The sequence below is a fragment of the Orcinus orca genome, chromosome 3 (genome assembly GCF_937001465.1).
Source record: "Orcinus orca chromosome 3, mOrcOrc1.1, whole genome shotgun sequence".
Taxonomy (NCBI): domain Eukaryota; kingdom Metazoa; phylum Chordata; class Mammalia; order Artiodactyla; family Delphinidae; genus Orcinus; species Orcinus orca.
The window spans coordinates 66,214,337-66,241,640 of NC_064561.1; the positions used below are offsets into that span (position 1 = coordinate 66,214,337).

Sequence of the window (27,304 nt, forward strand, 5' to 3'; positions counted from 1 at the left end):
CTTTAATCCGCTTGTCTGCTGATGGGTGGGGCTGGGTTCCCTCCCTGTTGGTTGTTTGGCCTGAGGCGACGCAACACTGGAGTCTACCCGGCTCTTTGGTGGGGCTAATGGCAGACTCTGCGAGGGCTCACGCCAAGGAGTACTTCCCAGAACTTCTGTTGCCAGTATCCTTGTCCCCACGGTGAAACAGAGCCACCTCCCACCTCTGCAGGAGACCCTCCAACACTAGCAGGTAGGTCTGGTTCAGTCTCCTATGGGGTCACTGCTCCTTCCCCTGGGTCCTGATGTGCACACTATTTTGTGTGTGCCCTCCAAGAGTGGAGTCTCTGTTTCCCTCAGTCCTGTCGAAGTCCTGCAATCAAATCCCACTAGCTTTCAAAGTCTGATTCTCTAGGAATTCCTCCTCCCGTTGCCGGACCCCCAGGTTGGGAAGCCTGATGTGGGGCTCAGAACCTTCACTCCCGTGGGTGGACTTCTGTGGTTTAAGTGTTCTCCAGTTTGTGAGTCACCCACCCAGCAGTTATGGGATTTAATTTTATTGTGATTGCACCCCTCCTATGGTCTCATAGCGGCTTCTCCTTTGTCTTTGGATGTGGGGTATCTTTTTTGGTGAGTTCCAGTGTCTTCCCGTTGATGATTGTTCAGCAGTTAGTTGTGATTCCAGGGCTCTCGCAAGAGGGAGTGAGTGCATGTCCTTCTACTCTGCCATCTTGAACCAATCTCCCCATGTGACTCTAGACCCATTCCCTCCCTTCTACTCTCACAGCTCTGGTTTCACATCTTTTGTCTATTTCAATTCAACAACTATTTATGAAGCACTGGGGATTGTGCTGGGGGTACAGGTGTGTGAAGGAAGCACATGGCCCCTGTCCTACACGAGCTTGCAGTCAAGTAAAGAAGATGAAGATTAAGCAAGGACTTGAAGGGCTTCCCTGGTAGCACAGTGGTTGAGAGTCCGCCTGCCGACGCAGGGGACACGGGTTCGTGCCCCAGTCCGGGAAGATCCCACATGCTGCGGAGCGGCTGGGCCCGTGAGGCATGGCCGCTGAGGCTGCGCGTCCAGAGCCTGTGCTCCGCAACGGGAGGGGCCGCAACAGTGAGAGGCCCATGTACCACAGGGGGAAAAAAAAAAGCAAGGACTTGAAGACTGATGAATTTTTCTGAGATGGAAACACACAGCAAGTGACCTTCAGCCTCTGTTCTGCCTCTGCCCAGCCCTCCCCCACCCCCACCAAGATTTTCCTATAAAATGTTACCAGAAGCATCTTCCCAATTCCCTTCTCAAAATTCTCCACTGGTTCCCCACTGCTTGCAGATAAAAGTCTACACTCTTTAGGACGGCATCATTAGGGGGTCCTTGATGGTGTGACTCCAAACTACATGCACGGTCCTGCACATCCTGCACGCACCCCCCCCCCCCGCCCCCACAACAGCACCAGTCACTCAGGCTGAGACCAGACCACCTCTACCTGCCCACGCCCAGGCCTTTGTTCAAGCTATCCCGTTCCTCTGCCACAGCTTCCACTAAATCCTCCTGGACCGCTTCTCCCTCCAGCCTTTGGCACCTTCATCACAGCATTTATCACACTCTGTCTTGCTTACGATTCAGCTTCTCGTCCTCCATCAAGGACAGGGAACTCGTCTTATTTATCTTGAACAATAGAACAACAAAATAATAGCTAAAACTATGAGATGCTTCAGATGTGCCAGGCACTGTGCTAAGTGCTTTTACCTGCATTACCTCCTTGCACCCTCAAGATGAATGTGTGGGGTGGGTGCTATCACTGGCCTCACTTTACAGGTCAAGTAACTGATGCTCAGAGAGGTGAACTGACTCTCTGGATTTAAACCCAGGAAGCCAGACTTCAGAGCTCATGCCTTTGACCTCAACTCCACGTTTATTCCCTCGTTGTGTCTTGTCAGGTCCCTGTGCTTAATAGGCCCTTAGTAGGTGTGGCTCAATTAAGTGAATGGGGACAGTGAAGCCAAGAGCAGTCTCCTCAAGGTGATGCAGCAAATCACAATTGCTGGGCAAATGCAGGATGTTTTTAGTGCCCACGTCTCCTCTCACATGTGTTAACTAGGAAATGGAGCCAGTTTTCAGAGCAAAGCTAAACATTTTTGACTGATTCAGGGGCAAAGGATTAGATGGAGGCTTAGTGAATCCAGGAGGTTTAATCTGATTGGATTTGGGTGGCGACAGGCTGCATTCACAGCCCTTGTGGGTCCAGGCATCCAGAGCACTTTCCTTTCACATATCCGCGGCCTCTCTACTGAGTCTGAGAGGAGGCATTTCATGAGGGGAATACCCTCTCCCCGACACTGGACTAGATCTGTCCATTTCCTTAAGGACAGGGCATGGTGTGGAGCGCCAGTCCTCCCCGTGGGCCTGCCCTGCTCAGCTCCAGACAGACCTGCCTTTGTGAGCAGGGCGGGCGGGTGGGCGGGCGGGCACTGCTTGGCATCCCACGTCCTGGGAGCGGGGCCAGAGGGGAGAGCTGGGACAGGAAGGCTGGGAACGGAATAGGGCTGCTTTCCCAGAGGGCTGAACACGCAGCCACCACCAAGCCGTCCAGGTGCCCCCTCCATTCGTTTCTGTGATAAATGAGGCAGGAGCTCGCCCCCGAGAGCCTGCAGGAATAGAGCCCCAGCCTCCAAAGCCTGAGAGCATCAGGCACTTTGACCTTTCAGAGCCGCCCCCAGAAGAAAACATTTGCAGCGTGGGACATTCGGTAGTGGGAGAGCATCACTCCTGCCTTCCTGCTGCCTCTCCCCGCAAGGGCCTGGGAGGGGCTCCAGGGGGCCTCCTCTCGCTTTACGTCTTCACTAGCCTTGAGTCTGCTCGTCTTACTAACCTGTAGACATCTTAATACGCCGCTCTGGGCTCCGTATCTTGGCTTAAATGCCATATGCCCTTCTCTGAACAAGTCGGAGCATGTACAGACAGGCAGACAGACTCGTAAATAAGTAAACGTGGGGAATCTTGTCTAACATGCCGTGCTTTCTACTTTCTGACTCAACCATGCCACGTTGCTGCTGCTGCATTTTGTGAAATCTTCCATCCCACACCCTCCAGCACATTACCCGCCATCCTGAAGATTTTTAAGTGAGCAGAAACAAGCTTTGAGGAGCTGGGACCTTTTGAACACACTCAGACCACGAGAGTCACTCTGTTACAAAGGCAGTGAAGACTCCTAATACCAAGCTTCGCTGAGGGGTAGGCCCATGATGCTGCTCCAGATCCAGTCCTCTGAAAGGGACCTTGACAGGGAGGCAGTGGCTGTTTCATTGACAAAGCCTGAGACTTTTATCAGATGCCATGCCGCACTAGAGCGGCTTGTGTTACGCGGAATCCCCCCAGCCAAGGTGCAGCAAGGCAGGCCAATTATAAAAGGCAGAACAAGGCAGATTGCAGGGCAGGGGTTGGTGGGGGTTGGGTGGGGTGGGGGACCGTGTCTCATCACAAAAGAGAAAGGCTTGCCAGAGAGCCAGCCTGGGGAAAAGGCATTAGCTCCATCTTCTGTGCTCACGAAATGATGAGAAAGATTAGGGCTCAAGAAAGGGATTAGTCGGGCTTCCCTGGTGGCACAGTGGTTAAGAATCGGCCTGCCAATGCAGGGGGCACGGGTTCAAGCCCTGGTCTGGGAAGATCCCACATGCCGCGGAGCAACTAAGCCTGTGTGCCACAACTACTGAGCCTGCGCTCTAGAGCCCGCGAGCTACAACTACTAAGCCCGTGTGCCACAACTACTGCAGCCCACGCACCTAGAGCCAGTGCTCTGCAACAAGAGAAGCCACCGCAATGAGAAGCCCGCACACTACATTGAAGAGTAGCCCCCGCTTGCCGCAACTAGAGAAAGCCCGCGCACAGCAACAAAGACCCAAGGCAGACAAAAATTAATTAACTAATTACTTAATTTTTTTTTTTTGAAAGAAAGGGATTAGCCAAGTCTGTCTACCCGAGAGGCTCTGCAGCGTCCCCTAAGAAAAGCTCATTTGTGGCACTTGAAGAGGAAGGCTGTGTGATGCTCTCAGGACCACGGAGAGCTCTGGATGGGCGAGACCAAGGGGGGATCTGAAGACATGGGGAGGCTCTGGGTGTGTGAGTTACTAATGTTAAAAATGTAAAGCTTGATTGATTCTGATACATAAGACTCATTAGGTAGAGGTAAGAAGCTTGGAGAAAAACACGCCATTTACATTTTGGGCACAGGATGCCAGCAAGGACAGAGGCAGATAGCTCGGTGAAGTGAGTAAGGACACAAGAGGAGACGGGAAGATGAAGTGACAGAGAAGAGCCTTGTTGGGGGAGGTCCTGGGTCATTCATTGCTTGAGAAAACCCCAGCCAGGGTTAGGGATGGCCTTTTCCAAGGGGGAAGCGAGCCAGCCCTCTTCCCAAGAAAAACAGTTCCTGAAGTCCTGTGTCCAGAGTCCTGAGGGAGGCAGAGGGAAGGGGGAGGGGTTCAAGGTGAGACGGTGGGAGGCTACAGTCTCAGCCACAGTCACAGAGCACGAGGCCTGACTTGGGTTCTGAGATCTCTTCCCACTGAGAGTGTGAGACGGATGCTTGTGCTGGGGCTCCTGAGGTAACTCAGGAATAATAGTAACAATATGGATGTAATCTTGTTGTATAAGGTAACATTACTTATCTGTATCATCATCTAACGTGGATACAGCGCAGCACTGTGCTAAGAAAGCACTTTATATACCCTTATCTCGTCTTATCCTCACAATATCCCTATGAGTGTAGGTAATATTGTTATCCCCCTTGTAGAGCAGAGGAAACTGAGGGTCAGAGAGGTGACACTGTTTAGCTTCGGTCTCACGTCCAGTAGTAGCCAAGACGAGGCTTGCCTTCTGCAGGGCTAGCTCCAGGGCCCAGGTTCCTGTCCCCCAGGGAAAAGGCTCCATCAGCCCAGAGAGAAGGAAACCCAGGATGTGGACACAGCCACAAATCTAGCCCGGGTAGAACGGCCACAAAACACCTCCACTGTCACTTACTGGATGGCTCCTTCTGTATCAAACCTAAGGCACCGTAAGTTGTAAGATACGCCATCATTTTAGGTACCACTAAGAAATCAATGCATATCCTAATATTAGAGATGTTAAAATACCAAAAGAAAACTGCATCTGAGGCTTGGGGGAAATGTTCTAAGTGCCGTGACGTGCTAAAAGCCTTGCCTCTGCTACCTTACTTCAAGCCAACAAATAGCCCTTTCTTCTCACCCCTGCTGTTAGAGAGGAGAACACAGCAGAGGCTGTGTCATGGTCAGTGACACAGCACTATGGAGCTGGAGAGCCTGGATGTGTCCTTGGCAACGTCCTGTGTCCCAAATCCCTGTCCCTAACCGTCACGCAACACTGCCTCTGAAGGAGATGGGCCATCTCTGTCATTTGTTCCTTCTGGTGGGCAGCCAGCTAAGCAAACCAAAAACACAACAGAGGCACTGACTTCAAGAGAAAAGAAAACCTTGTCTCGTTCATCTTCACAGGCTCATCTATGCCTGGATTTACTCCAAGTCTCAAGCTCCCCCTGCACTCTGGGGATGCGTCATCCTCTGGTTGCCAGGTCAGGTGACCCATTTAAGATCTTGCAGCTCTGCCCTTCCTTCGCCTGGTTCATAAACCTCTTCAGTCCTGGGTCTTTCTCTGACCCATCTCTCCTTTTTCCCAAACTCCAGTTGGTGATTTGTGCCAGATTTTGCAACATCATCCTTGACCCTGAACTTTATTCTTCCCACATCTTCCTTACCTCCTCCCATCTTTCCAAGTGTCCTAACTCTTTGGCCTGACCCTGCCCTGTTCAAGAGCCTTATTCACATCTTAATCACTTCTTAGCTCCATTTCACACCTCCTTCTCATTTAAGGCTTTCTAGAATCCCTGCGTGTCAAAATGAACACATGGGGAAAAGAGATGTGGAATGAGGAGGCCGTATGTGTGGAAAAAACCAAATGGACCACTTTCCTTGTTTTAATTTTTGATGCCAAGACCTCCATCACCCACTGTGGGCTGGGTAGCTACAAGATGGCCTCTTGGTTTCCCAGCTGTGTATCATCATATATCTGCTTGCCCACTGTCGTGACCCCTTGGCTGTCCTTCCCATGATTTTCCATAGTGAAGGAGGCAATTGTGCTTTCAAGAAATCTTCTCCATCTCTTTGAAACACCCTTGTTCCCTCCCCTCCGGGCCACTGAGTCACTCTTTCCCTGCACATCTCTTCTCAGAGCTTTCCCGACACTGGAAATGAAGGAGGGTACTTTCTCAATACTGCTCCCCACTTCAATGAGAAATTAAAATCACAACTTGGACATGTCTCCTAATGGCAAAATCATTCTAGTGGGAAATGCCCATGTTCTTTTTTTTCCTGATTAAGCTTCTTCTCACGCAGCGTCTGTCCTTCAGAATCTCTCTTCTTTTCTGCATGACTGTCTCAACTCAGCCTAACTTCCCACAAAGCCCCAGTTCAACAAAATTTCCACTTTCCATCTATGTAAACTTTTACTGAAGGTTCAATATTATTTGTTTTCATGTTTGATTAAAGTGCTAACCCTGCTCAGTACAGGTTTCCTTTGCTCTGAGTTCCCCCAGGGCAGAGACCCGTCTGCTGCATACATTCACTCCATCCATGCATCAAGAGGACACAGTAAATACGTGCTGAGGGAATGAACGACGCACAGCCACTGCTGGGCTTCTACATCCATTGAGGATGTGAGCGCCACGAAGCATCTGTTCATGCGACACATCTCTGTGGTACCCTACCGTGTGCCAGGCCCAGTATTAAGCATGAACAAGAGTCCCTGCTCTCTTGAAGCTTCACTTCTAATGGAAAAGGATGGTTTAAAAATCATTAAATTGGAGTCTAGCCACCAAATACTGGACTCTAATAAGCATGTTGGAGAAAGTCTTGAAACGACTGCAAGTTGAATTCATGCTCGCCCTGGGAGAGCTAAGAAACTGGGAAAGGGAGAGTCAGTTAGAGAAAGAGATGAGGACTTTTTTAACAGCGTTATTGAGATGTAATTTACATACCATACAATTCACCCATTTAAAGTGTACAATTCAATGCATTTTACTATAATGACAGAGTTGTGTAAATACTGCCACTATCTAATTTCAGGGCATTTTCATTGTGCTAAAACCCGCACACCCATTAAGCCATCACTCCCCCAGTCCCTCCCCTCCCAGCCCCTGGCAACCACAAATCCACTTTCTGTTTCTACAGATTTGCCAATTCTGGACATTTCACATGAATGAATTGTGTAATATACCGTGTCTGTGACCAGCTTCTTTCACTAGCACGTTGTTTTCAAGGTTCATCTATGTTGCAGCATTTTATCAGTACTTCACTCCTTTTTATAGCCAAATAATACACTCCACTGTATGGATATACCACATTTTGTTTATCCATTCATTCATGATTTGATGGACATCTGGGTTATTTCCACCTTTTGGCTATTATAAACAATGCTACTCTGAACATTAATACGTGCGTTTTTGTACGAACATACGTTTTCATTTATCTTGGGTATATCCTTAGGAGTGGGATTGTTGGGTCACATGGTAACCCTATGGATAACCATTTGAGGAACTGTCAAACTGTTTTCCAAAGCGGCTCACCAACTTTACATTCCCACCAGCACCGTACAGGGGCTCCAATTTCCCCACATCCTTGTCAACACTTGTTATTATCCATCTTTTGATTACAGCCATCCTAGCAGACGTGAATAGTATCTCACTGTGGTTTTGATCCGCGTGTCCCTGAAGGCTAATGACGTTGAGCGTCTTTTCACATGGAGATGAGAAGATCTGTATTTTGTTTGCGAGGCAGCCACTGATCTGATTCCCAGCACAGTGCGTGCATGTCACAGGTGCTCAATAACATTGCTGAATGAACATAACTAAGAATGGAGCAAATAAAAGTGCCTTGAAGGACACTGGCTCCATGAGCTACGGCAGGCCTGGAAGAGGACTTGGATGAGGGAGAATATTTTGCAAAAGTGAAGCAATGTATTTTGATCCCCCTTACCCCATCCTGCTGCCTTTAAACCATGTTCCATTTGGAGCCTCCCTTCCCGGAGGCTAGGTCAGGAGCCCTGTCACCTGGAGCCAGGGAAGGAAATGGGAACGCCAAATAAAGAGGGCAGTCGGCTCAACTGCCAAGATTTGTAGACAGAAGATTTGAGAAATTGCTTGAGCTCCCTTTAAACACAGCAAGGGCTGGGCCTGGCAGACAGACTGTGGAGCTTCTATCACCGTGTAAGGGGATGCCCACCTGCCACAGGGGTCAGCCTTGAAGATGATATGACTGTGTGTGTAGGGGGTGGAGGTGGCTGTATCTTTGGCCACATCCCAGTGAGGCGGGAGTAACCCTGGTCCTGCAACGTGGGGAGGCCTGGAGAACTGAGAGGGTGGACAGGCCTGAGCCCACGGCAAGTGGGCGTAGTCTGTACTCCAGATGTCCTGCTGTTCCTGTTTGATACAGATGCTGAGATGAAGGTCAGAGGCCATTGTGTGGTGACCTGTAGCAGCGCTAGGGACAGACCTCCTGGGCTGGGAGGCAGAGACCCAGAAGGGCCCATTGGCCGGTAAGAGCTAGTCAGCCAGGGAGCCTCCCTGGGCCCTGAGCAAGCCAAGAGAGACCAGGGCCTCAACTTGAGCCGTGAAGGCCGCGGGTGGGCAGTAACAGAGCAGGAAGAGGGCTCCACACCTAGACCTTGGGCCCCAGAGGCCCCTGAGTGAGGGTCTCGACTCTTCCAGTGAGAGGCTGAGTGACCTGTGCTCCCCTTACAGCTAGACGATGTTTCCGAGAGGAGCAGGGAGGGTGGCCAAAGATGGGGGGAAACTCTAGGGGGCGGAGCATCACCCAACAGGACCTTTTAGCTTCTTGTACTGGATGAGACTGATGCCGCTCTTCAATGACCTAACAGGTGAGGGCTTGGGAGGAAGCCCAGGCCACAGACAAATGAAAAGTAGCTCCAGCCACGTCTGTGACAAAACTGGTGACAAAACTGGTGAGCTGCTTCGCTCAGCAGTGAGCCAGGCCCACATGGGCAGTGGGCGCAGGATGCGGTTGGAATCCAACCTAAGTCTGCTTGTGGCTGTGTCTGTGGCCGCTTCCAGCGGTCCCTTCTGGAGTCAAGGACCGTCTGGGCAACTCTCCACCAGAACCAGAAAAACAGCTCCAAGTGCACGTCCTTCGACATGTTTACCTAGGATGCTTTGAGAAGCTTTTGGAGGCATGTGGATGGGCCAGGCTGAGAAAACATCTCTCCTCTAACTGCGGCTCCTCCCATTTCTTGAGCCCTTCCTCTGTTTCAGGTGCTGTGCTAACACTTACACATGTCACCGAATCCTCCCAGCAACACTGTGGAAGTAGGGACTCTTATTAGTTATGCTTTATAGGTAAAGAAACTGGGGCAACACTGTGAAAGTAGGGACTCTTATTAGTTATGCTTTATAGGTAAAGAAACTGGGGGCTTGGTGAGGTTTCCCAGGATCTTCTGTGGGTGTTTGGATCAGTATTTGAACACAGTGACCTGGCTGCAGAGGCCGGGGACTGGAGCACAGAGTATACGGCCTCTTATTTTTCTATCTAAAAATTCCCCTTAAAATTGAAGCAAGAGCTGTTTATTAAAGAAAAAAATTTTAATGTTATTGTTTCGTATTTGTAAAAAAAAAAATACTTGCCCATTTCACAACAATAAGGATGGTTAAATAGAAAAATGACATGTAGCCAAACTGAGTGACAATTCTCTTCAGCGACTCTTCCCCCAGCACAAGGCAACTCCAGCAAACTCAAGGCCTCAGCTTCATTGGTTATGTAACTATACCCAAAAGACACTACACCCAGCTCATCTCAAAGCATGTGTGTTTCCACCCATCCATCCACCTACCTACCCACCCACCCACCCACCCATCCACTGATCCATCCACTTTTTCAGCTCACAATTATTGAGCCTAGTAATGTACAAAGCACCAGGGACCCAAATGAACAAGGAAGTTCCTTCCTTTGAGAAGTTCACAGTTGGGGCAGAAGCATCCCCAAAGTATAATGTATACAGGTGCAGATGGTGGTTCAGCAGGCATGGAGTACAGAACAGATAAAAAAAAAGGAGTGAAGAGAGGCAGGCATGAGAAGGAGGGGCTTTGCCTGGTGAGCTACCCCCAGATCTCTGCACCTTCTCTTCCTTCAGGTCTCAGCTTAAATGTTACCTCCTCAAGGAGTCTTGCCTGACGATTCTAGAGTTGGATTTACCCTTTATTCTCTGCCTTGGTTCCTTGAGACTGAATTTTTCTGTCTTTGTCCTTTAATTCATGTGTGCGGGTGTGTGTATCATCTGTGAAGTCCCAGGTACAATGCGGTCCCATAAGGACAGGGACAATATTCTCTTTTTCACAAAAGTATCTCCAAGGCCTGACATACTGGGTTTGTTGTTTGGTGCTTGGTTTGTTGCCTGAATGAATAAAGGTTGGAACCAGATCATAAAAGGCCTTGAATGCCAAGCTAAGAAGTTTGGGCTTTGGCCTGCAGGCAGTGAAGAATGAGCAGAGGGTATCTGAGTGAGGATGAAGCATGATCAGATCTGTGGTTTGGGAGGACAAGGCTGGAGGTGTTGTGGGTGAGGTAACAGGAATAAGCTACAGAGAGAAAAATGAGAAGCAATCGCCTTGGATAGGAGTCAAGATTCTGCTGGCCCGACCCAAGACACTGATGGTAGTGAAGGAGAGGAACGAACATGTAAGGAATATTTAGGTCAAATCATTAGGAGATGCCTGTGGGTAGCGAGGGAAAGGGCATATGACCAAGGTCTGTAGAGTTTGGGTTACTCTGTAACCACTGTACTGTCATTCATTAAGGCAGAGGCAGTGTGGGATTTTGGAGACACAGGTGGAAGCTGAGGCAGGCAAGGACACGCAGGGAGAGGACGACAGCACGCACATGGTTGAGAGAGGACAGCTCGGACAGACCCCTGAGGGATGCTGGACGTCAAAGGGGGGGCTAACGGACAAGAAGCCAGGACAAGACACTGAGCAAGTACAGTTAAAGAGGACCTGGAAGCCAGTGCAACTGTCGAAACCAGACAGAGGAGAATTGCCTGGAACGGAACTGAAAGCTCTACTGCCCATGGGGGTAGAAGAGTCCATAAGAGGAAAGAGTGGACACCCTGGGTCAGGCTGCCCCTCAGCCTGAAGGTGGGTGCAATGGGTCAGATCTTCTGATGGTTAAAGCAAGGGCAGACGGCGCTGGGTCCAAGTGAAATCTCCCAACTGGCACATGTTGAATCGATTAAGAGCAGCTACAACCAAAGTGCAGCTCCAGCAAACCACACAGCCTCAGGCCACCTCTGGCTCATGGGTCACCGGTCTGCAACCCCAGTTTTGGAGAACCTCATGGGCAAGCTTTTCCAAGGGCAGTTTTGGTGGAAGGAGGACTCCAGAAGGCTGGGGATGAGTGAGAAGGGGTGGAGGCAGTGACATTTGGGGGGAAGCTCGGCCGTGGGGAAAGCTGATAGTGAGGAGGGAGCAGAAAGGCCCCAGGGACGGTGGGAAGGAGCCTTTAGGTGGAAGACATTTAGCAAGTTTGGGGCTGAAAGGAAAGGCTGAGAGCACAGCATTCTTGCCCTCTTTTCAGAGGGCTTTACAAGTGTTAATTGTTTTCTCTTTATATTAGAAAAATACCTGCGATGTATTTCCACCGACCCCATCCCACTCCCCAGAGGTAATCATTTTTTCAGGTTTCTATCTATGTATCTACACAGGAACATGCAATTTTAAAAATCAGTTACGGGATAATTCCACACATATTGTTCTAGAGCTTTCTCTTCCCCACTTATCTAGGTTCATATATTGTATGTCCAGCTCTCTCTCTCTTTTTTTTTTTTTCCACCTGCCTGGGATTTGCTTGGCTGTATAATTTATCATTTCACTACTCATGCAACATGGTTTCCAAGCTCTTTCTGTGGCAAACAGTGCGGCTGTGAACCTCCTACATTGATCTCTGGGCCCTGGGGTGAGTTCCTCCATAAGACAAACCCTTAATACTGGACTCACTGGTCAGAGTCCGCACACAGTGTGCGGCTTCCTCAAAGGACTTGTTCAATTTGTCTGCTTCTTCCTCAGGGCCTGGGTATAAAAAAATGCAGGGAAGAAGGTGTGTTTCCAAGGAAGCTTGTACAATTGAAAACAAGGCTTCAATGTATCCCAATCTGATGACTATACAGCTTTCTTTTTAATCAGGATGCTGTGAGTAGGGTGGTACTTATTTATAGGTAACGCCTTCAATAACCTGATAAAGATGGGACAAATACAAATAACTTTCAGAGAAAATAACACTCTACTCTTCTTGGTTTGAAAATCCACCTTCTAGGACTAGAGTCAATATTTGAAGAAGATATTGATTCCCGAGGGCCCAGTGAAATACATTAAAAGAGCCACAATGTGGGAAATTTGATCACGTATTTCAGGGAGACCAAAGGTTGAAGGCTATTAAAAAATTTTTTAAACAAAATTAAATGCCTAGGATTTGGTATTTGATCTGTGAAATCATCAGTTTAATTATATTTGCAGAAGATCATTCTTTGGCACAGAGGAGGGAAAACCCTCTCTCATTCCTACAGAGAACACAAAAACAGGCAGGACAAACAAGGTGAAGCATAAACAGCCTCTTTCAGGGACCCTGATTTCCCGGCTGCGGTCGGCATACTTAGCTCAGAGCGCCCTCTTCTGGACCTGGGCTCCACTGCATCAGCCTGGGCCCAGCCCACGAAAGGCAGGACAAGTCTGATTTTCAGTTTGCAAAGCGGCTCCAATTCTAGCTTCAACACATCTTTGAGTTTCTTCTGCCTTAGTCACTGAAACCCCAAGATGTTCTTTTTCAATATTTGTGCTACATTTTCAGGTTACACAGGACTCTGCCTCCTCTTAAGAATAATTCCTTGGTGACTCTTTTTAAAAAAAAAAATACCCTCCTTAGATCTGAGTTAAGTCACTGGGATTCCTCGTACGTTTGTTAACTGTCGGGAATAAAATTCATAATTTTGGATAAGTGGGAACTAGGTCTAGAGACCCACGGAGAACGTCAAACAGTTGTATGTGTCATTACCCAATGCATTTGAGCAAAGTCTGTTTAAGACTGTGGGTTTTTGTCTCATTCCAGAAAGTTGTCAGAACCTTAGGTCAGCCTCGTATTTCCCCTATTCCTTTAGCAAATACTGCCAAGCACCTACTATGTGCCAGGGGTGTTCACAATGGGGGACAAGAGGAGGATCGTGTCACTTTAATCCCTCATGTGTTTTTACTGCAAAACAGCTGAAAATCTATGAGCATCATAATGGGTTACTGGAGCCTCAATAAAGTTCTTTCAAATTACCTGTTAATCTATCATGTGCTGCAACTATTACATTTAACTAGGTTAATCCTCTCAACTCAGAAATGGCTTCTAGCTTCTTTAAAGGGGCTATTCAATCCGCCAAAGAACACGCTCATAATCTGTTATGACAAGAAGGAGGGGCTAGGATGAAAGGAAACAGCTCTTCTGAAAAACTGCCTGTTTTCCTTGGAGCCAGGGTGGCCAGAGCTGAGGCCGGCCCCCGTTTGGATGTGGGAGCCCACAGTTACCTGGCACTTTCTTCATGAACCCTGCTGGGTCAGCACCGGCCTCTAACCAGCGACTCGCCCCCTGCCCCGCTCATCCTCTGGGCAGAAGAGAAGCCCCCTTTCTCTTTCTCCTTCAAGGAAGACCTGGGGCCCATTTGCCAGACTGAGTGGCATCAGGTCCTGGAAAGGACCAGCCCCAAAGAGGGGAATGCTCCCTTGCAACCAGACCACAACGTTTACAGAGTCAAAGACAACAATAACAGCACTGGGGAGTGAGCCAGCAAGGTCTTCCAGGAGAGATAGGGAAATGACGCAAGGCCGAGGGCTTTAGGCACCAAATCCCAACACAACTTCCAATGAGATTCCACTAGTTATTTATGCTCTGACTTTCACTAAACTTCAGATGAGCCTCGGAGAGGCAGACATCCTTTCATCCTCACTTCTCTTAGATTTGTAACCGCAATACGATGCTTCTTTAGGAAAGTCATGGATCCTTCTAGTCTGCTATCCAAATGATAAGTGAACTTGGCTTTTTAAAAAAGCTAACCTTCTCTCTAAAATCGCTCCAGATTTCCAAGGGGTGATTCTGAACGACTGTATTCTGTGGGCTCGCTCCATCCAAAGTTCTGAACTTTCAGGTGCCCTTTCCCAAGTTACACTGTTTAATTAAACCCAGTTCATTCAATTCAACTCACCAAATATTTATTGAGCCGAGCACTGTGTTAGCAAAAGACCTGAACGCTGCCCTCAGGACATTCACAGACCAAGGGATGAGACAGATGAATAAACAAATCATTTCAGTCCAGCATGGTAGGTGCAATGATAGAATTATGTACAAGGCAGCACTTTTAAGCCTCTCATGGAGTTATGGTCTGGGGGGAGAGCCAGACATTAATTGGAAAATTGCACAATTAAAAGTAGAGTTTAAACTTTGACCAGCACCATCGAGGAGAGGCAGGCGGCACCATCGGAGCTTTAATGGGACATGTGGTCAGGGAAGGCTGAGTAGGACATCCTTGAAGAAGTCGCAATTGAGACGTGAAAGATGGTTCAGGGTAAATTAGCTGTAGAGTGGAGGGCACGGTGGTCCTGCATGGGAAAGCATGTGCAAAGGACCCGTGGCAGGAGATCACATAGTGTATCCAAGGGACCAAACCAAAGCTGGTGTGGCTAGAACACAGGGCCGGAGGGAGACTGTAGGGTGGCTGGGCCAGAGGGGTCTGCAGGGCTGGACCCCAAGCATGTCCTGGTCAGCCATGGCCTTCACTTCTGTGTGCTCTTCTCCTCATCTGTGTAAAGGGGATCAGAGCAGCATATACCTCAAAGGAATGAGGGAATCCCTTTTAGCACTTTGAGGAGTGCCTGTGAGTATCGGCTGCTGTTATAATGTTGTAATTATCATCCTCATCCTCTCACCACGATGAGCCTGGGGATGAGGACCCTGCTGGCCCAGGTCAGGTATTTCTTTTTAACACTTCACACTAGCTACATGGGCACAGTTCCGTAGAGGTCTCAGAGGCCACAGAAATCAGCAAAGACTCCTATAAGGGTGACCGCTGGCTTTCTGGAGACATTCTGAATGAATGACCAGCTGGACTGCTGACCACAGGGCTCAAAAACAACCACCAAGAGTTTATCCCCAACTACCTAGAAAAAAACCGAGACAGAGGAAGGACGACAGTGCCTCCCGAGAGCAGGCTGTCTATAAATAGAAAATTACACTGAAAGAAGACAAATCGCACTTGATGTGAACCCATTTTTGACTCTGTCTGGAAATGCAGGGCAGAAGGAAGTGGAGGGGACAGGGAGTGAGAGCAGGTGTGCCCAGGCTGAGGCTGCCTGCCTGCGGACCGGCATGTACTGTGACCAGAGTGATGACGAAGGGCTGTGCTGGCTGCCAAGGCACCCACACCTAGGGACAGACCCCAGCGCTCCCGGGCTGCTTCTGTGCTCTGACACGTGCCCAGACTGCAGATGTTGGCCCCCGGGCTGAGATGGGGAGAAGGGATGTAGGGCGCAATGGGAAACATGGAAGGAGCTTCAGAGGAGTAGGGAGAGGAGGGCTGGGCTCCTGGGCACCTGTTTCCTAAAATGGGCTGTTGTAGCGTGGAATGGGATAACCTATCCGGTAACTGCTCTCAGTAAACATCCGCTAACAAATCAATTAGCGCTCTCTTCAGAGCAACCTGGAGCCTCCAGTACCCATGGCTCTTCATCCCAGTTCTGTAACCCCTTGGCTTCATGGCACTAGGGAAATTCCGAACATCTCAGTGCTTTGTATGTCTCATTAGAAAAGAACTGCAGGGACTTCTCTGGTGGCACAGTGGTTAAGAATCCGCCTCCCAATGCAGGGGACAAGGGTTTGAGCCCTGGTCCGGGAAGATCCCACATGCCGTGGAGCAACTAAACCCATGCACCACAAGTACTGAGCCTGTGCTCTGGAGCCCGTGAGCCACAACTACTGAGCCCATGTGCTGCAACTACTGAAGCCCATGTGCCTAGAGCCCGTGCTCCGCAACAAAGAGTCCACCGCAATGAGAAGCCCGCGCACCGCAACGAAGAGTAGCCCCCGCTCGCCACAACTAGAGAAAGCCCCTGCGCAGCAACGAAGACCCAACACAGCCAAAAATAAATCAATTTATTTAAAAAAAAAAAAAAGAATTGCAACCTGACCATTTAAGTGGCTCTGCATCAGAAATATTTACAATAATAAGAGGTAACATTAGCATGTTTTCACTACGTGTCAAACACTGTTAAGAACTTTCCAGGGAGGTCACAGCACCAATACTAACACATGAAGTCAGAATGTCTGGGTTCGAATAATAGACCAATGCTTTCCTGGATCTGTGGCTTTGAGCAGTGACTTAACCTCCCTGGGCTTTAGTTTCTTCATCTGTAAAACGGGAGTGTTCATACTACTTATGTCATAGGATTCAGGAAGGACTAGATGAGGTAGTGCAGAGAGCCTGGAACTGAGCACCTCAACCTTCATGCTTATCATCATTATGAATTCCCTTGGTCTATGCTACCCATCACCCCTTATGACAGCCCAGGAAACTGAGGCTGAAAAAGGGCTGGGTGTCCACACGATGAAGTATCATTCAGAGCTAAAAAGAAACGAGCCATCAAGCCATGAGAAGACATGGAGGAACCTTAATGTATATTACTGAGAAAGAGGCCAATGTGACAAAAGGCTACATCCTGTATGATTCCAACTCCACGACATTCTGGAAAAGGCAAAACGACGGAGGCAGTAAAAAGATGAGTGGCTGCCAGGGTTTCAGGGGGAGGAAGGTAGGGATGAACAGGTGGAACACAGAATTTTTAGGAGCGTGAAATTATTCTGATACTACAATGGTGGATACATGTCATTATACGTTTGTCCCAACTCACAGAATGTACACTACCGAGAGTGACTTCTGATGTAGACTATGGGTTTGGGGTGACTCTAACATGTCAGGGTAGGTCAATCAACTGTAACAGATGTACCTGTCTGGGGGGGATGCTGACAGTGGAGGAGGCTCGCTTGTGTGCTGGAGGGGACACATGGGACATCTCTGCACCTTCCTCTTAATTTTGCTGTACACCTAAAACTGCTCTAAAAAAAAAAAAGTCTATTAATTAAAAGAAAAAAAGGTTAAGTGACACAGCTCTCGGGAGGCAGAGCTGAGACTCAGAGCCAGGGGTCTCGCCCGCTTTCCTCGGCTGTGGTGGTAGATTCGCGCTCCTCTGGGCTGAAGCAGGGCGCAGGGAAGAAGCGGGCTGGGGCTCAGCAGGAAGGACAGCGGGCACCTCTGTGTTATCTCTGTGTGTTCCTTGGTCTACAGAGGGGATCCCCAACGTTTGCCTCTCTGAGCCAGTGGTCCTGCCCGAAAGGTTCACGGGATGGAGACGTGGATGCGGCTGCGTTACCACCTCCCCTTGTTAACACACACTCAGCTCCTGGGGGAATCATCTGGGTGTTTGCATGCTGGAATGAGCGTGTGTGTAAGCGATATACCTATACTCACAGTTTGAAATGTTTCCCCTCCGGCTCAGGCCCTCACCTCCAACAACACAAGAACTCCCCATTCTCCACTGTAACACATTTCTAGAACCTGCACCTTGTAGCCGATTATAGGTATTGATCATAGTCTTCCATGAGAATAATATAGAGTGACGGGGAGCTATATATTTAAGATCTCTGTCCATAATGAGATATTAAAGCAATACCCAGCTACTATCAACCACCGTTAGAGTTTCAAATAATGAGGTTACGAGCCAAACTCTAAAATATATGTATTGACTATAAAGGGGATTGAACAATCACAGTCATAAGCATCCTTCTTGCCACCACTGTCATCATTTTAGCCACGTAAGACGTGTCAAGTTCTGAGCAGGTTATGTGCCTTACGTCATTTGATCTTCTCCTTTTAGGTATGTAGTACTACTACTGTCATTTTGCAGATGGAGCAACTGAAGCTCAGAGAGGTTAGGTGGCTTCCCAAGGGCACACAGCCACTAACTAAGTAGTGGACTCCACAGACTGTATTTAACTGCAATACTCACATTTCCTGGCCTCTTGAACCTTTTGGACATTTCATCTTGACACATCCCCACGGATCCCCTCTCCCTCCTACTTTAAATGTCAAGCCCTAGCACACAGCCTGGCACAGGGGAGCTGTTGATCAATGTTACTCTCCATCCCTCCCCAAGAGCACCCTTCCTCCACCATCTATCTGCCCCTGCCCTCCCCCACCCCCATCTCCTCTCAGAGGAATGAGCTGTCTACTGGGTGCTTCCCAAACTAGAGGATGCCTAAGAATCACTTGGGGAGGCTCATTATAATGTGGACCCAGTAGGTCTGATGTGGACCCAGGAATCTGCATTTTATAACAAAAGGGCCATGTAATTCTGATTTGGGTGCTCTCTGGATCATACTGAGAAATTTTTTAAGAAAACCAATGTTTCTTATTTGCAACACTACTTAAACATGCATGTGGTTAAAAAAAATTAGAAACCTTAAAAGAGTAGCTGGTTATAAGTACATCTCTCCATGTGCAAGGGTGTTCATGGCAGGAGTTTGGATAACAGTGGAAAACTAAAAGTAACGTAAATGGCCATCCCTGGAGAATATATGCAAATACGGTAAAGGCTACCTGTAAGATCAGAACTTACTTCTAGAATTTACTTATATGATATTTGTTGTTAAACATTACAGATAAAAGGTATCAACATGGATAGATCTCAGATACAATGTTGCGTGAATAAATGCAAATCGCAGAACTATACAAAGTGCACCGTTTACGGGCATTAGACTCTCTCTCTCTCTCTCTCACACACACAAGTTATAATAGTGGCTGCCTCAGAGGAGGGAGGACAAAAATGTTCAGAAAAAGGGAAACGAGGAACTTCAACTTTCTCTCTAATGGTTTATTTCTTTTTTTTTCCAGTGGGTATCAAAAATTATCTTTTATTTTTGAACTAGTAACTACATTCTCCTGCAATTATTTCCTTCATATAAAAAAAAAATCTAAAGTAAATTTGAGAAAATGTTAACATTTGTTAAATCTGGGTAGAGCACACACAGGTGTTTAATTATTTTTGTTTGTTTGTTTTTCTTAAATAAAAAAGAAAGCTACCCTGCCTCCCTAGTCACCCAGTTTCCTTCCCTGAAGGCAGCCGGATGTTTATTTTGTACCCGTCTAGGTCAGTCTATGTGTTAACACGCATACAAAGTCTAATGTGATTCTCTCCTACCTCCTCCAGGACCCAGTCTCATCAATTAAATTCTCTTTTAATCTCCAATCTATTCAATCCCTTCCCCTGAACATTTCTTCTTGACAAACATTCCCAGGTCTCTCATTTGAGAAAAGCTTCTCTCCATTCCTACTCCTTCAAGGCACAATTCTCCTCTTGGTGTGACCACAGTCCTTCCTGGGCGGGTGGCGTGGACTCACTGCTTCCAACCGCTCACCATTGACTCAAGCCTCTCCTCCCCTCACTTGGTTCCTCCATCCATCCATCTGTGGGAAAAGAACTCCATGGCCACTTCTTGGTCTCTATGTCTCTTGACTCTTCTGCAGAATCTGATGCTTCAGGTCAGCCCATTCCTGACCTCGCCTCCTGCCCTGACGTGTGCGTGCCATCGTTCTCCATCCGTCTCTTTCTTTCCCCACTTCCTCGTCGCGGCTCCCCTTCTCCCACACCCATACCAGGGCTGCCCCCACGGTCCACCAGTGCTTTCGTCTTCTCTTCTTTCCACTCATGACCTCACCACACCCCGCATTCTGACCCCCAAAAAGCGTTTTAGTGAGGACGCTTACTTCCTTTTGGGTTCGCTTTCCGTGACCTCAGAACCACATTTCCAACTGTCTGAGGGATACACCCATCTCCCTGTCCTGCAGACAGAGCAAATTCGACCTGCCAAATTCAAAGCACTTACTCCTCAGGAATTCTGTATTTCTGCTAGGTAGGTGCTTCTCAAATTTAATATGCATACAAGTCAGCTGGGGCATCTTGTTAAACTGCAGATTCTGATTCTCTAAGGCTGGGGTAAAGCCTGACAATCTGCATTTCTAACAAGTACCTGGGTGATACTGATCCAGGGACCCCATTTTGAGTAGCAAAAGAGATTTCCATTCTCTAAGTCAGGGGTTCTTAACACTGTCTAAAAATCAGAACCACCTGGGAATTGTACTAGGTATAACACAGTTAAAACGATGCATACGATAAAAAAATCTCAAGCAAATTAACTCCTCTTTTGCCTGGCCCCACCCCAGACAAATGAATCAGAATTTCTGGGTGTCTGGTGTAGGCACCTGCATTTGTAAATGACTACTGAGCACGTGCTTGGGACTGTGCTAAGGACTAAAGAGACAGTGGTGAATAAGACAAAGTTTTATGGAGCTTACAAGTTAGTAGAAGTGATGGTGATAAAAGAGAAAAACAAATACTGGAGAGCATTTCTGATAAGTGCTATAAAGGAAAAAATGGAGTTCTGAGGTAGAGGAAAACTGAGAAGGGGCTACTTTAGTTAGGCTGGTCAGGGGTGACCTGCAGAGGTGACATCCGAGCTGAGATACGAGCCATGAGAAGGTGGACAAGCAAAGGTCTAAGGAAAGAGGAGCACTTCAGGCTGAGCGAACAGTGTTTCAGACAGAGGGATCAGTAAATGCAAAGATGCGATGGCAGGTCCATGCTTGGTGAGCTCAAGGAAGACAAGAAGAGCCAGTCGTGTGAATGGAGCAGGGAGGAGCAAGGGAGGAGAGGAGAGGGTGAGGCTGGGAAGAGGCTGGAGCCTCACCATGAGCCTGGAGGACACAGTCTTCCCATGGATAGAGCAACGGGAAGCCGATGCTAGGAGGTTTTCAGCAAGCAAGGGGATATGATCTGACTTAAGCAAGCTGCTATATGAGGGCAAGAAATGAAACAAGGAAGCAGGTAAGAAATGATGGTGGATTGGAACATAGTGGAGACGACAGAAGAGGCTCGACTGAGGATATATTTTGGAGATAGAGCTGGCTGATGAACTGAATGGGGCTAGGTAAAGGACAGAGAAACAACTACTGTTCCTTTTTAGGGACACTTAGGAAGATTTTTAAATACCTGAGGGAAAAAAGCTGGGGAATTGGGTGGGGAGAACCAACAGTTCTGTCTAGACCATCTTAAGTTTAAGATAATTATTGGACATCCAAGTAGAGATGTTGAGCAGGAAGTGGATTATAAGATCTGCCTATAAATTACCTTTCCAGCCTTACCCCTTCCCCATGAACTCATTATATATGAGCCATCCTTAATTCAAAGTGTACTGTTTCCCAGACACAGACACAGAAAACAAACCTATGGTTATCAAAGGGGGAAAGGCAGGGGTGGGGGCAGGATAAATTAGGAGTTTGGGATTAACAGATACACACTACTATATAGAAAACAGACCAACAGCAAGGTCCTACTGTATAGCACAGGGAACTATATACAGTATCCTGCAATAACCTGTAATGGAAAAGAATCTGAAAAGGAATGTATATATATATCTCCTTCCTAATATCTCTGTCATTCGTGTGATTTGTGTCTCCCGGGAACTCTCATTAAAACGTGATACCTCGTTTGTAGCATTCGTCACTTTCTCCCCCCATTTGTGTGTATTTACCTCCCACGCTGGGCGTAAGTTCCTGGAGGGTGGGGCTTGCATCCGACTCTTGTACCGTCTCTGCCAGTGACATCCAGAAATGTGCCCAGCACATAAAAGGCTGTTCATTAAACGTGCTGAATAAATAAATGATTAGGACACGCCCTGGGATGATAGCCTGTGGTTAATCTAGTCATTGGAGATCAAAGGTGGGAGGTTTTCTTAACCCTGAAGGAACTGATGCTTGCCGACTCCCCAGATCATTGGTACGGAACTACCTAGTACAATGCTAAGAGTCTTGGCACATGTACATCATTGTTTATCTCTCAACAGTAATGCATGTAACCTGCTTAGGCCAAGAGTGTACACCTTAAAAAAATCTGAATCTAATTTATGAACTCACTAAAGAAGCCTATTGTTGGAAAAGCTGGTGGTACGGTCTTTCCTAAGAAAAATACTGCATTTGTAATCGTCACCACTGCTGCTCCAGGCCCAGCTGTGATAACACTGGACTTTGGTCCACTCTGCTTTCTATGGATACACGTTCATCATGCCGGGGCACTGGAAACGGGTGTTGAGCCCTGACCATTTTATGACCTTAGGCCCAAACTGTCCATGAGGTGTCACTAAAATCAGATTGATTTATTCCAGTGCCCTTTGCGTCACCATGTGCCACGTCATGGATTCTGAAGTGGGGAAGAGACCATAACAGGTCAGACATTGGATCTTGGCACACAAGCTGACAGACACCGAGAAAAGTGAGAGAAAGACGAGCTAGAAATGGAGAGGAGTGACCACGGAGGGAGGCTGGGCAGTGGCCTCAGCTCAGAAGGGTGTGAGAGGTAAAGGAGGCCTCCTGAAGGAGCAAGGGTATGGAGGTCGAGTGAGATGAAAAGAGAATAAAAACATAAAGGATGGGGGGCTTCCCTAGTGGCGCAGTGGTTGAGAGTCCGCCTGCCGATGCAGGGGACACATTTTACAGATGAGGGATGTAAAAATCAGAGAGGTTAAGAAATTCACTTGGGTTCACAGAGCTAACAACTAGAAGAGCTAGGACTCAGGCCCAGCTCTGTTGGACGTCAAAGCCTCAATCCATAACTGCTGCTCTCTATCACCTTCTGATATTGATTCAGGGGCTTTTCCTCTCGCCATGCCTGGTGTAGGCGAGGAAACGCAATGTCTTCCAACATCCCCAAGAGTGAGGAGCTGGGTGATGAGCTAATTTGGAGGTGTACTTCAAAAGCCCTGCCATGACTGAGCTGTCTGTCGGGTCCGTGAGCCCCCGGAGCAGAGATGCTCTCATCCGTCATCAGGGAATACTCACTCCATTGTGTCAGGCCCCACCTCAATGTTTTTTTATTGTCTGCTCTTCACCATGAGTAACGCCACTTTCCATTTTAAGCTGGGAGCTTCAGGAGATGACCACATTATAAGCCAGGGTTGAAAGCTAAGCGCTGCCTGGGGGATTACTCACCCACTATAGGATGCAGCCAACATCTCACCCTCCCACTCAGGATGCTGCTGGAATATCCTCTTCCTTGCCAAAGCCTAAAGGAAATCTGGTTTCTCCCGGAATCAGGCTAGGAATGGTGCCAGGTTATCAGAAAGTTGGCAAGTGAACTGGTTCTCCAAGTGGAACTACTGCGGTTGCTCTGGTCCCCTCCTGGGTGGTTGCTTGTTTATTCATTTGGCATTTGTGGAAGACCTACTATGTGCCAGGCACTCTGTTCCATGATAGAGCTACTGCAGTGATCTACATGGCTTTAGTTCTTGTCTTCAGAGAGCTAAGTCTAGGGGAGAATAAGCAGGTGATTCCAATAAAATGTCATAACCAGGAGCATGTAATAAAGAATATGACGATGGGAAGCTCAGAGAGTTTGGGGAACTAACAGCTGAAGAATTTATGTCAACATAGGAGAAGCAGGAGCTGGCTAAGTTCCTTAATTGTAGGCAACCAAAAATGACTTTGACTGATAATAAACAGAAAGAGAATTTGGAGAAGCTGGGGTTGCCCACAGAATCACTGGGAAGGTGTGGTAGGACTGAATCACACTGCAAGAAGGGTCCAGCCAGACCAGGACCTGTGTGTGTGTCTGGCGGGGTATCCCTCGAATACAGGACGGGGCTTTAGATGCTGGGCAGTCAAAAAGGATGACAAATGTCCAGGACAACAGGTAGAAGTGGGGAAGATGGGGGGCAGAAGGCTGTCTCAGAATGACCTAAGATACTGAGTCAGAAAAACCAAAAGGAGCAGCTTCAAGAAGCACTGACTTAACTGAGGTGAGCAGGCACTGGGGCCACAGCCAGGCTCTCAGGCACTGACTTCATGAGTGAAGTTTGCTGCTCAACCGAAGACTTTGAGGCTCTGTGGGGAAAAAAGCCTATTGCCGGCAGGTAAGTAGGAACTATGTTTTGAGCTTTCCTCTTTTTTTTTTTTTTTTTTCTTTTTTGGTGTTCCTGGGGCCATTCTGGAAGGTCACAGTTCTGAGTACATGCTTGCGATTACAGAGCCCAGCTAAATCAGAAAAACATTCTCTGCAAAATAGTTGGAAAAGATGGTTTGGACCAGCCAATGGGATGATGATAATAACCGGCCTTTATTGCTTGTGCTCTCATGTGCTTACGTGCATTATTTCATCTAATCCTCATGATAAGCCTATTAGTTTGCAGACCAACAGACAGAGGCACAAAGATTATAAATGGCTTGGCCGAGGTCCCACTGTGAGCAAACTGTGGAGCTGGGAGGCAAATGTAGATTTGCTTTACTAAACTGAGAGTCTGTTGACAGAAGACACAAAGAAGTGAGCCTCAGATGAAGAAAAGTGGTCATAGAAGAAAACAGTTTGGTTTCTATGCTAAGAGATTGGAAGCCTCATTCCTTAGCTATTACCTCTCTCACGGGTACCATTTTGAATCTTAAGGTCAGTTATTGCTCCCTACTGAGAAATTTCCAAATTTTATACTTTAGCGAGGTACTTTTAGCAGTGACTCAGGGTGTTAACCTCTAGATTGCAGCAAGAGGTATATATAGTATTTTTAATGAATCTTTAAAATAAAAATGTCTCTACACAAATAATATATGCTACTTGTAAAAAAACTGGGGAACTATGGAAAAGAAAACAAAAATCACCTGTAACCTTGCCACCTAATAATGGCTATGGTCACACTTTGGGGTCTCTGTGTATGTATGTCTGTGTGTGTAATCTGTAGTCTCTCTCTCCAACGCATATACATAGGTATTGTGTTTTAAAACCATAGTTCTTAATATCTTAAATAATTGTTATTGCCTCAATTTCACCTTCTTCCTCAAGGGGGAATTGTATTGGAGTATTCAAACTGGCAAATCTACTAAACGAGTATCAGTAGACAGAGTAGAACGTGATATGGAATGCAAGGTCCTTTGTTCAAATGAGTGGGCAGAAGACATGGGGGCCTCCTGGGGTGCGCTGGATCTAGTGTGTGTGCCTGGTTCTTTCAGGAGGATTTGGTTTTTCATTAGTTATTAATATTTCTAGTTGGTAAGCATTGCCTGAAAAACATTTAACGTAATGATTAACCTAATCAGGTAATCACTTATTCATTAGGAGAGATTTATTGCACAATCTACCATGCAGATGACACTGAACAATGCTGTGTGGATAAAAAAGTAGAAGAGTAGCTTTTAGAACTGAAGAACTGAGCACCGAATGGAATCCTGGTTCTGATCCCACTTCCCCTCCTCTGGCCTAGGGGACCCCATCCCTTCCCACATCCTGGTCACAGGGAGTTCAAACCTCCACAGTCCAGCACACACAGCCATGTGGCCTTCTCAGGCAGGAATGCGGTTTGGCCTTCACAGCCCCCGCTGAGCATCTCCTTCCGGAGCCCACGTGGCTCCAGCCAGCACAAAGCCAGGTCTATTCGGTCGCTGCTATTGTCAACTGCTGGCACACCCAGTGCCAGCTGTCTCCTGTCCTTTTCCCAATTCATCAAGACAAAGTCCTAGCAGCTGAGGAGCCCTGCATGCTCCCTCTGCGCAGCCCACGCATCTGTTTTGTGTTGGGGGTCACTGGCCGGTCAAGTGCTTGCACGATGCAGCTGCATTTGCTGATGTAAACAAAGCTGCCTGCATGTGAGTTTTCTGACCCTGAAAAGACCCCACAGAACTCTCCCCTCAGGCCGCCATCAGACTTTGCTACCAGTCCAAGGGGACAAAGAAAATGGACTGGAGTTTTAGTTAATAAGTAACAGCCAAGAGGGAAGCAAAGCACCTGGTTCCTTCCCCCTTTTCTTCCTGGACCACCATTCCTCATCCTGAACTGAGGCAATGTCACTGCCAAGGACATCCACGTGGCGGCCCAGCAGGCCAAGGGTCAGCTGGCTCCCCTGACAGCAGTGGATGCTCTCCCTCACCCCTCCTAGTACAGAGCTCTTTTCTACTCCTGCTTTTTGCTTTGTTTTCCCATGCTTCATTAGATTTTATTTTTAGTTACAAAAGGAAACAGTTAAACAACACTTTAGTATCCATTTTAAAAGTTAATCACCTCCAGGCCCACCTCTAGTCTACCTTTCAGCTGCAATATCTCCTTTGCAAACAAAACAAAAAACTAAACACCTCCTAACTCTGGGAGCCACTTAATTTCTCAAAATCTCAGATTTTTCCTCTGTGAAAACAAGAACAACAATGTTTATGCTACTTCAGCTCCTATACGAAGTCATGAGATGATATCTATGAAATACTTAATATGACAGTACAAATACCTTAGATTTAGTTACATACTTTTGATCTTTAAAATTCCTTAACGTGGATTATTTGATCATATTTACTCTTATAATTACCTCCTGTGGCAAGTGGTACTGGTTTTACATTTTCAGTAGTGATACGAAGTTTCCATTTGATGTGAATTCCAGATTGAACACTAATTCCACTTCAAGAATACTAATTATAACAAAAATACAAAAAAACAAAATTGTAGCTGCGTAGATCTAGATTATTCTGGACCATACATTCTGTATATATAGAAAATAACCCCCCTCAAAAACAGAAATGACAAAGAGAACACAAGAAGACATGAAACCCCAATCAAACCCCAATCAACCCGCTAGCCAATCAGGCGGCACAATCTCAGAGCAAACACGGACAAGCGTGGTGTAGTGTTGGACGGAGCAATGCAGGATGATTTTCAATGGCTTTTTACCACCATCATGACCCAAACAGCCAGTTAGTCCTCATTGGCCCCCAGCCCTTTTTTGTGCTCCCCACAGCTTTCTTTTCTTATCCTGGCACCCCCCCCCCCCCCCGCCGCAAAGCCTCGAGGCATTCAATGGTCTCCCCTAGAACCATCCAGGTGTGTCTCCCGCAGGAGTTCCATGCTCCAAAATGATCATTCCCATCCCCCAAATCACACTCTCTTTAAAATAGGTACGTTTCCAAAGCATCAGCCACAAATTTTAGTTGTTCTGTTTAATAAATGCCAACAAATATGCACCGAGCATCTATCAGCTACAAGCCAAGAGTGTGTGTCTACGGGGGAAGGGAGTGCGTGAGATCCAGTCCCCGCCCTCGAGGAGGTGAAAATTCACTAGGGAGGCCAACCGGAGGATGCAAATAACTATAATT

The 27,304-nt window shown here is 47.4% G+C and overlaps 1 protein-coding gene and 1 long non-coding RNA gene across 5 annotated transcripts in view; one reads left to right on the forward strand and one right to left on the reverse strand.

The window, feature by feature from the left end:
- The window catches only part of LOC125964013 (uncharacterized), a 99,044-nt gene that overhangs the window by 40,585 nt on the left and 31,155 nt on the right, over positions 1–27,304 (reverse strand). The gene's annotated exons all lie outside the window — the stretch shown is intronic.
- Positions 1–27,304, forward strand: part of FGF1 (fibroblast growth factor 1) — a 102,187-nt gene that overhangs the window by 32,426 nt on the left and 42,457 nt on the right. The gene's annotated exons all lie outside the window — the stretch shown is intronic.